The 9,073-nt window shown below is 38.8% G+C and overlaps 1 pseudogene; it reads right to left on the reverse strand.

Moving 5' to 3' along the window:
- Positions 1-5,638: 5,638 nt before the first annotated feature.
- Positions 5,639-9,073, reverse strand: LOC104427363 (annotated as a pseudogene).

Here is a 9,073-nt window from a genome sequence, read left to right on the forward strand (position 1 = left end):
ACATAAGCAGAAGTTCTAGCAAAAGCTGAGACTTCTAGGCCTATTTTAAGGCCCGTCTGGACCTCGTTTAGTGTCGCTGTAGACTTGTGTTCCACTCATCTCCACGTCGTTGTTGCCGTGAACCCATCGGATCGCAAAATCGGTGAGTTTACTCACTAAACATTGTTTATGAAGTTAATTATGTTTAAGGGTTAATTAGATTAGCTTAAGAATATATTAGTGATAATCTAAAATGGTTAGATTAATCTTAAGATATATTAGTATTAATCTAATTTGTGATATTAGCACTAATGAAGTTGGTTTAGTCGAATTTAGTGGTTTTTCCTTAGAATTGATTCATGGACCATCGCCATTTGCTATTTTTGTAGATCAAAATGAGTTGCGAATTTGAGGTTTATTTCTTCTTGAGAAATGTTTAAGATATCTTCGGCTATGATATATATTTTTCTCAAGAGTTTTAGAGATTTAAAAGTATAATATTCCAGCTCTGTCATTTGTAAACAGAATCTCGGACTGTATTGCAATTTGTGATCTTTTGGGATTTTAGGGGTTTTTATCAACTCTTAGGATTCAAATTTCAAAATTATTTTTTTCACAAAAGTTGTTTGTCACATCTTCTAGTTTAACATAGTCAAATTTCAGATCAAATTGACAAGTTTTGGATCTCGAACTAAACTGGTTTTAGAAAACAAATTTTCTGAAAATGAACCTGGTCTTTAATCTTGGATTGAGTGATTTCTTGGGCTGAATCAAGAAAGATTTGGGTTAATGTGTCTTTTTTTTTTGTTTATGTGTCCTTTATAACATATTTAAATTTGAGAATTTTCCGAACTTGGTTGATTAGATTTCAGGATTTAAACTCGGAGACGCATGAGTGGACATTTTTTGCCGATTAGGATCGGTAGTAGTTTTGGTAATTGTTCTTGATGCTATGCTTGCTGAACCATGCCCATTTGATAATGTGGTTGATTTGTGATATGCATAGAAGTTATGCATGATGATGCGCAAGTGATTGTGCTTATGTGGTCGTATTGCTGTGTGTTGGGTATATTGTGCTTGTGCGACCGTATTGTTGTGTGTTGGGTATATTGTGCCTGTGTGACCGTATTGTTGTGTGTTAGATATATTGTGCTTGTGTGGCCGTATTGCTGTGTGTTGGGTATATTGTGTCTGTGTGGCCGTATTGCTGTGTGTTGGGTATATTGTGCCTGTGTGGCTTTATTGCTATGTGTTTGGTAGATTGTGCTTGTGTGGCTGTATTATCGTGTGTTGGGTAGATCGTGCGTGTATAGCCGTAATCAATTGGAATGCATGATTGATTGAGTTAAACGCATTGGATTATGGGACTGTGTGGCACAGTATGAGAGTGTCATAACGATTTGGTCTTATAATCGGGATTTCTGTGTGATAGATTGATTGATGTGACGATTGATAGAGATGTGAATTGAGATGTTTCAATTGATCGAGTGTTGTTACTGCACATATGTGATATATAAATTATACTGACGTATATGAGGGAACTGAGGCGAGGTAAGTCCTCTGTATTGTGGGCCTAGGCTGCCCTAGGCGTATTTCCTTCCTAATAAGGGTTTATGGGGTGAACTTGCTGAGATATTATCTCATCCCATCGTGGGCTTACCCTTTTTAGGTCCTTAGATGACGGCTGTGGAGGACTTGAAGCCCCCAAAGTCTATGGAGGTGGAGTCCGAAGGATTGACGAATGTGTCCGACTAGTAGGTTGTAGGACAGCTTCTTTCGATCTTTTCGTAGATAGACTAAATTGTTTATAATAGTGTGGATTTTATGAATTGGTTGTCCTGCTTAGCTATCCCAAGTTGTCGTTGTTAGGGGATTAGTTAATTCGCTTCCACATGTGCATTAAAACGATTGGGTCGGTGACGCATCCTAGGACGTCGCAAAATTTTTATCGACCACCAAGGGATGTGCATGTGCTTGAGGATTGGGGCGTGACACATTTTGCATAAATTACTTTTATGTAATATTCTAATTTTAGTTATTGCTGTTGCAATTCATAGTCAGCATAAAGCAGCTTATTCAATAACTTACTTTCATTTTTAAAATTTCAATTCTTGCACGTTATTTGTTGTCGTGATTTTATAAATTCACTACCAATTATTAACTTTTGCTTATTCTTCAATGTGACTCAACACAAATATTGAAAATTTTATGTAATGTTAAAAGCCAATTCTTTAGCATCTTAAGTCGAAGTAGTGATTTTATCCAAGTAACATATACATTTGGAGAGTTTAAAGTGAGTTAATTAAGTGAATACATATTTTCATGGGTTAAAATAGATATGGTAATATTTTAGTAATATGGGTTGAATCGGGTATTATCCACTAATTTGTATTGCATATACATAGGTCAATTTGCGTTGGACTTTTGACCCAACTTAACCCACTTGTGACAGCTGTAACCTTTGGTTATATGAATCTAGGAAAAAGGAAAGAAAAAAATTCTAAACTTATTGTATTGGTACAAATTTAATTATAAATTTTTCAATTGGAAACTTTATCTCATTGGTACTAGTTCAACCCTAACTAATTTAGGCTGAAAATTATTGATGTGGATGCTAGTAATCCTATGTTGCGTAATCAACACTAAGGTGGACATTATTAATATTTTTTTGAATTTTTTCCTTTCCCCTTTCTTTCTCTTTTCTTTTTGCCAGAGGCCATGCCAACGATTGGTCACCGGCATGGCCTTCAGCAAGAAGAAAGGGAAAGGAAAACAAGATAAAAAAAATCATTAAAAAATATCCACGTTAACACGAGTTGTACCACGTAGGATGATTGGTGCCAACATCGACAATTTCATACCTAAATTGACTAGATGGACTAAATTTGTACCAATGTAAAAAAATGTTTATGACTAAATTGATCAAATTAAAAGGTTTATGATTGAAATTGAAATTATCGCAGTACATTTAGGACTTTTTCAGCACTTTTTCCTGTGGATCCAGAGTATTTCCCGTCAAACCAATTTCACCGAAAAAAGTGATTTCTATTATTGCTTTGGAGTGGTGCTTGTTGAACTTTTAATTGGGCAGCAGCCCATCTCTTCTCTACGGGTACAAGAAAGAAGAAGCCGCCTACCTTCTAATTTTGATTGAAGAGATTTGTTTATCGACATCAAGGCGAGAAGAGACTATTACAGTTGCTAATCTCGTAGAAAAGATGTTTATATTTGAAGGGACGGAAGCGACCTACGATGAAAGAAGTAGCAATCGAGTTAGAGGAAATAGAGCCACAACATCCTTCTTCCTTCATAAAGAAAGGTGATTCAATTGTGACGTCTGCTTTAACTGTTAGCATATCGGATTTCGATTATGAAGTAGTTCAATTTTCCGATGCACACGCCCTAATGCCCAGTGAGATATGGTGAAGTTATGTCTATGTTTTGTCTATATGGTTTCTGTCACACCCCGATTCACAAGAAGAAGGGGCATGACACGGCCATCCTTTTACCAAAGGACGCAGCCTCAACGTAACCAAAATTCAACCCGATATCAACATATATACATCCACACACACACACACACACACACACACACACACACACACACACACACATATATATATATATATATATTTGACAAAAGGGGGCAATTGGTTACAATATCAGAGTATATCTATAATCCACAAAAATCAAAACTTAAACCTTCTACAAAGGCTAGCTTATAAACCTATTAACTATGTATAAGCCATACCAAAAATTTCCACCACAAAAGTCCTCCCCGAACAAACGCTCACACCTATTCATGACTCGCTGAAGAACGTAAAAAAACAAGTAGATGAGAGGAGTGAGTTACCACGGCTCAGTGAGTAACACATTTCTTCTAAGTGGATTGAGAAATCACTATGCACATTTTAAAATATAAACATAACTCACTTTATCATAATACCAAATCATAACTCAAATACCGAAAGTACCAATGGTCGAGTCCATTAGTCAATCTCGTAAAACATGCATCAATGGTCTATTCCATTAATTAATCTCATCAAATCATATCGATGGTCCACTCCATCAACCAAACTCAAATCATGGTCCACTCAATTTACCAATTTATACTCAAATGTCTAACTATGGTCACGAGTAAGCCCGTGACAAAACGACCAAGATTCCCCCATTGGCAAGGTCTCCACCTATTATTAGCTGGTGGCTCGGCCTACAAGGATATCCTAGAATAGTATGCGCATACCCACACCCCTCAGGATTCACAGAGACATTGAGCACCAACCATCAATCACAATATCCAGTAATCCAATGTCAGAAAGGAAGTCATATCACAACTAAAAATTTGATATATAAATATCAAAGAATTCTCCAAAACATTTCAAGATTCTTTCACAAAGAATTTCCAAAAATCAATTTTCAAATCATTCAAATCGAAGTCAGAATATAACTCCTTTTGAACAACAAAAATGGCAGTAATAGCTCGATCCTGTTTTATGCAACAAAATATGCTTTTTATCAACTCATGTAATATATAATCCACCACGTTTCTCAAAACATGAGTTTAAAATACAAAGAAGAAATAGTGTCACTCACCTGGGAAAAGCCAAAAATCAACTACGACGCTCATATGAACCAACGCATTCGGATTCCTAACAATTAATGGAAAAATAATATTAAAAGGCCGAGTAACAAGGATATTCTTATAACGACTCACCTATACTAGGCCTATTAGTCGATAAAATGACACCTACGCGCCCCAAAAGCTCACAATTTAGCATAAACCCATCATTTTCAGCTAGGTGCGGCCCATGCGCCAACTTCGTCATGCTATAACTCCCTCCACAAAATTCCGTTTCAAGCCGTCTTATAGTTTTTAGAAAGCTCTCTTAACGTACAACAACAACCCCAACTCAGCCGCCCCAAAAAAGTACTGAAAAAAAAGAGACTCGAAGCCCTTTGTTCGCTACGGTACCCAGTTGCGCCCCCAACTTCAAAATTTCGTTCGAATAAACCGCAAGTTCAAATCACGATCCGTAAAATGTTATAGCTTCACAACATCCCAAAGTACCATTTTAAAAAATATATAGCTTAACGACTCAAAAATCGGGCTTCGCCACACAAATACCAAGAAATCAGAATTTCAAGCCCTAATTGCGGCGGTGCTTCAAGTACGTGATTAAAGGCTTCAATTTCTTACCGGCCTTGCAAAACACACTTGAATCGGCTTGATGAGGCGTCCAGATCATGAGCGCTCCAAATTTTTCCCTTTTTCCCTTTTTCCTTTCTCTTCTTTCTCTCTTCTCCCCTGTTTCGCGTTTTCCCCTGCTTCTGCAATTTTCTTCTCTTCCTCTCCCTCTTTCTCTCTTTTTATAACCTAGCCGAAGGTTCCACAATTCTCTTCAGCCTCCCTTTTTTACTTTTCAAACTCTTTCTCTTTTTTTTTTTTAAAGAGCCCATATATTACAGTTTCTCTTATCATGTGGCTATTCCTGTCTTGTTTCCTATTGATGCATCTGTTGGAACATATGAGTACTTCTGTGATTGCGGTTGCCATTTATTGTTAAATTTTCTCAATTAATGCGATGAGTTTCAAATCTCGACATAACTTCACCATAGCTGTCGGAACATATACGAGTACTTCTGAGTTTCTTTGTAGATATTTGAGAATTGAATTCTTTTTCCCGTCGAGCCACACATAGTTACATTGTACGTCCTCCGACATTTACACACAACAAAATCCTGATATTCTTCTTTAAGTTATAACTCATTTAAGAAAATCTAGATAGAACTAGTGTAGGATGATTCAATAGATACAAGCGATTGCTGGTCCGACGATGCGATTATGTCTGGGGACACTGCAGATTCCCAACATTTGTTCGTCTTCCTCTTCTCTTGGGTATGTCCATGCTTCATGACAGGATTTTCCAGCTTTCTAATTCGCTCCAGTTCAATGGCCACTTCTTTCATTGGAGGTCGCGTCTTCCCATGTAAGTTCAGGCAACTTCTTGCAAGGCTCGCAAAGGCGACGATCCCTTCTTTTTGCCTTGCTTCAATACTTCGGCATCTACAATGTCGAAGAGGCGGTTATCGTCCATCGAGAGGAGGAAATAGCTTGCCAGGTTTCTCTCCTCGTCGTCTCTCAGAAATGAGATTGGCTTTTGCCCTGTCAAGAGTTCGACGAGGACCACACCAAAACTGTACACATCACTCTTATCTGTGAACTGACTTGATTGAAAATACTCGGGATCTAAGTACCCAAATGTCCCTTGGACTCTTGTAGTCACGTGAGTTTGATCGAGCATAACTGATTTGGAAGTGCCAAAGTCGGCCACTTTAGCACAGTACTTGTCATCCAAGAGAATATTAGTAGACTTAATGTCTCGATGATAGATTGGGATCGATGCTGATGAATGTAGATAGGACAAGGCTCCTGCGACTTCAGTGGCAATTTGAAGGCGTGTGTCCCATGATACAATAAACTCTTCATTCGGGGCATGTAAATACTGAAAAAGAGTCCCATTTGGTATGAATTCGTACACCAAAAGTGGCAACTCTGTTTCCAAGCAACACCCCAGTAGCTTAACAACATTTCTGTGGTTGATCTGGGAGAGAATGGCAATCTCGTTGATGAACTGTTCGACTTTTCCCTTATCGATTGCCTTTGACTTCTTAATGGCAACAATTCCTCCATCCGCGAGCATCCCCTTGTAGACAGTTCCTTGCCCACCTTGGCCGAGTATTCTGTTCTTGTTGAAATTGTCGGTCGCCTTCTCCAAATCCTTGGAATCGAACAATTTGCTGTTGTCAACATTGTTCTCGGATGAATGCAGTTGTTGCTGCAACAGAAGACCCCCATTCTGTTTAAAATACCTCTCTTTAAGCTTGATTTCTTTCCTTTTCATCATGAACTTGTACGACAACCATAAGAAAAGAAGCAAGAGAAGTGCCCCTAGGCCTGCTCCAATACCTGGTTTATAAAAGTGGTGTGAGCTTATTTGAAGAGCAAGAATCAAGAATTTGCAACTGTGATTTGAAGAGCAGAAAATGCTAATATGATACCGGAGAGATTTACCTTAGTGGGCTTTTGAATATTCATTAATTTGATTAAAAAGACTGTTAATGTGATTGGCGAAAAATTCTCCTTAAGAAAAACGTAGCATATAACAGGATAGCCATCTAATCAGTCGAGCAGTAGCCAAAAAACAGAACAGAGGTATTGGTTGTACATGCCCCAGCAGCATTAAGGGCAAGGAGGCAAACACTTGGGAGTAAGTTTTGACATGTTGATGAGCCGATGAAGTTAAAATGTAGGGATAATAACATAAATGATTCTTGAACTTTAGTTCAACGGGTAATGTGGCCTTATACTTTTAATTTATTAATGTGATTACCAGACTTTACCTCAATGTGTAATGCGATTCATGAACTTTTAATTTGTTCAATATAGTTTCTGAACTTTTGATACATGATGTTCAATGTTGTCCTTTAATTAATTCAAGTTTATGGACAACATTAAATACTTTTATATAGTTTAGTAACTAAATTGAACATGTACAAAAGTATTAACGATCACATTGAACAAATTAAAAATTTAGAGACCACATTGCACATTGACTAAAGTTCAAGGATCATTTGCATCATTTTCCATTAAAAGTATATACTAATTTGGATACAATTGTAATAAAAAAAAAAGTGCCCAAATCAAACATCCAAGGAGCTATATAGGAACACTGAACATCCGATCCACTGAAGACAGATCATGCTATACTAAATCGAGGATTTTATCCCTTCTAGACTCAATGCTGCATTTATTTAAATGGTAGGATGTGATGTTCGCGAATCTGGGTGCACAAAATATGGATAGTACTTGTTCATAACTTCCAAAAGGATGTAGAAATTTGCTTACCTATGAGGAGAAACTTGATTGTATTGCTTCCTCTTCCTTCTACACAATCATAATAACCTCGTCGATTCACACACTTTCTGCCGGAGCACCGATTGGCCGGATCTTCGCATTCATCAATATCTGAACAAAAGATGACAATCAAATTTAGCAGAGCTTCGTCTCTTTATCGGGTGTCTACAATTGCATGTATGGCTACTTCAGCCTCCTAAGAGCTACTTCTCTTTATTAGTGCAGTGTTTCGATGTTGCGTTTCCAGTTGTGATAAAATGTAAGCGGTTTTACCTTCGCATCCATGTCTAATGTAGGGGTTACCGGTGAAGCCCCCACGGCAAGAACACTGCAAAAACGGCATGGCCACGCGGTACCCTAAATTGAAGCCCACTGTGCTGCAGTAATAGGAATCGCCGGAGATGTAGTCGTAATTGTAGATCTCTAACGCAGGTTCTGAGGATTCAGCTATCCCCCATTCTAGCACCGCTGCAAAACGCCCGCTCGCCCTCAACTCAGCGAAGTCCGTAGTTGCAGGCACGAACTGCGACCTATCTCCCAAGAAGGCATATTTGCATTCGTTGTCCCCTGCTGTTCCATTGTAGGGCTGGAAATCGACGCTGAAAGCCTGAAGATCTGAGGTAATCGTGGTTTGGCAGCATCCGTCACTCCCTGAACAAGTCACGTTCCCAACGACGTCGTTGTCTGCTCCACAACTTGACTTGCATCCTATGATAGCAGACTTTGTATCATCCATTAGAGCACGGATGCCGCAACCAACGGCGGCGAAGACGTTCCTTGACTCGGAAAAGACAAATGGCTTCCTTTCAAGCTCACAGGTGCAAAGCTTTTATTGACCCCGCAGCTCACATTGGACGAATAGAGTATAGGAAGACTGACGTTGATGATGCCGTTGGTGTTGCCATTGTAATCGGGTAGAGAAATGTTGAGCACCCTCAAGTTGACCTTGTTCAGCACCGGGACAGAACCATTACTGCTTTCCTGGCAGACGATCTCATACCACTCGTCGAGGAAACACCCAGTTCCAATCCCGAAGGGGAAGGGAATGGTGACTTCACCACATTTTTGGGTGCAATTACCCTTCACCAGGGGAGCTGCTTGCGATCCTTGCTCGTGAAGCAAAAGTGATCCTAGAAGCAGAAGAATCTGAAACATTCTCGTTCCTGCTTCTTTTGTCAG

Source organism: Eucalyptus grandis, chromosome 11 (genome assembly GCF_016545825.1).
Source record: "Eucalyptus grandis isolate ANBG69807.140 chromosome 11, ASM1654582v1, whole genome shotgun sequence".
Taxonomy (NCBI): domain Eukaryota; kingdom Viridiplantae; phylum Streptophyta; class Magnoliopsida; order Myrtales; family Myrtaceae; genus Eucalyptus; species Eucalyptus grandis.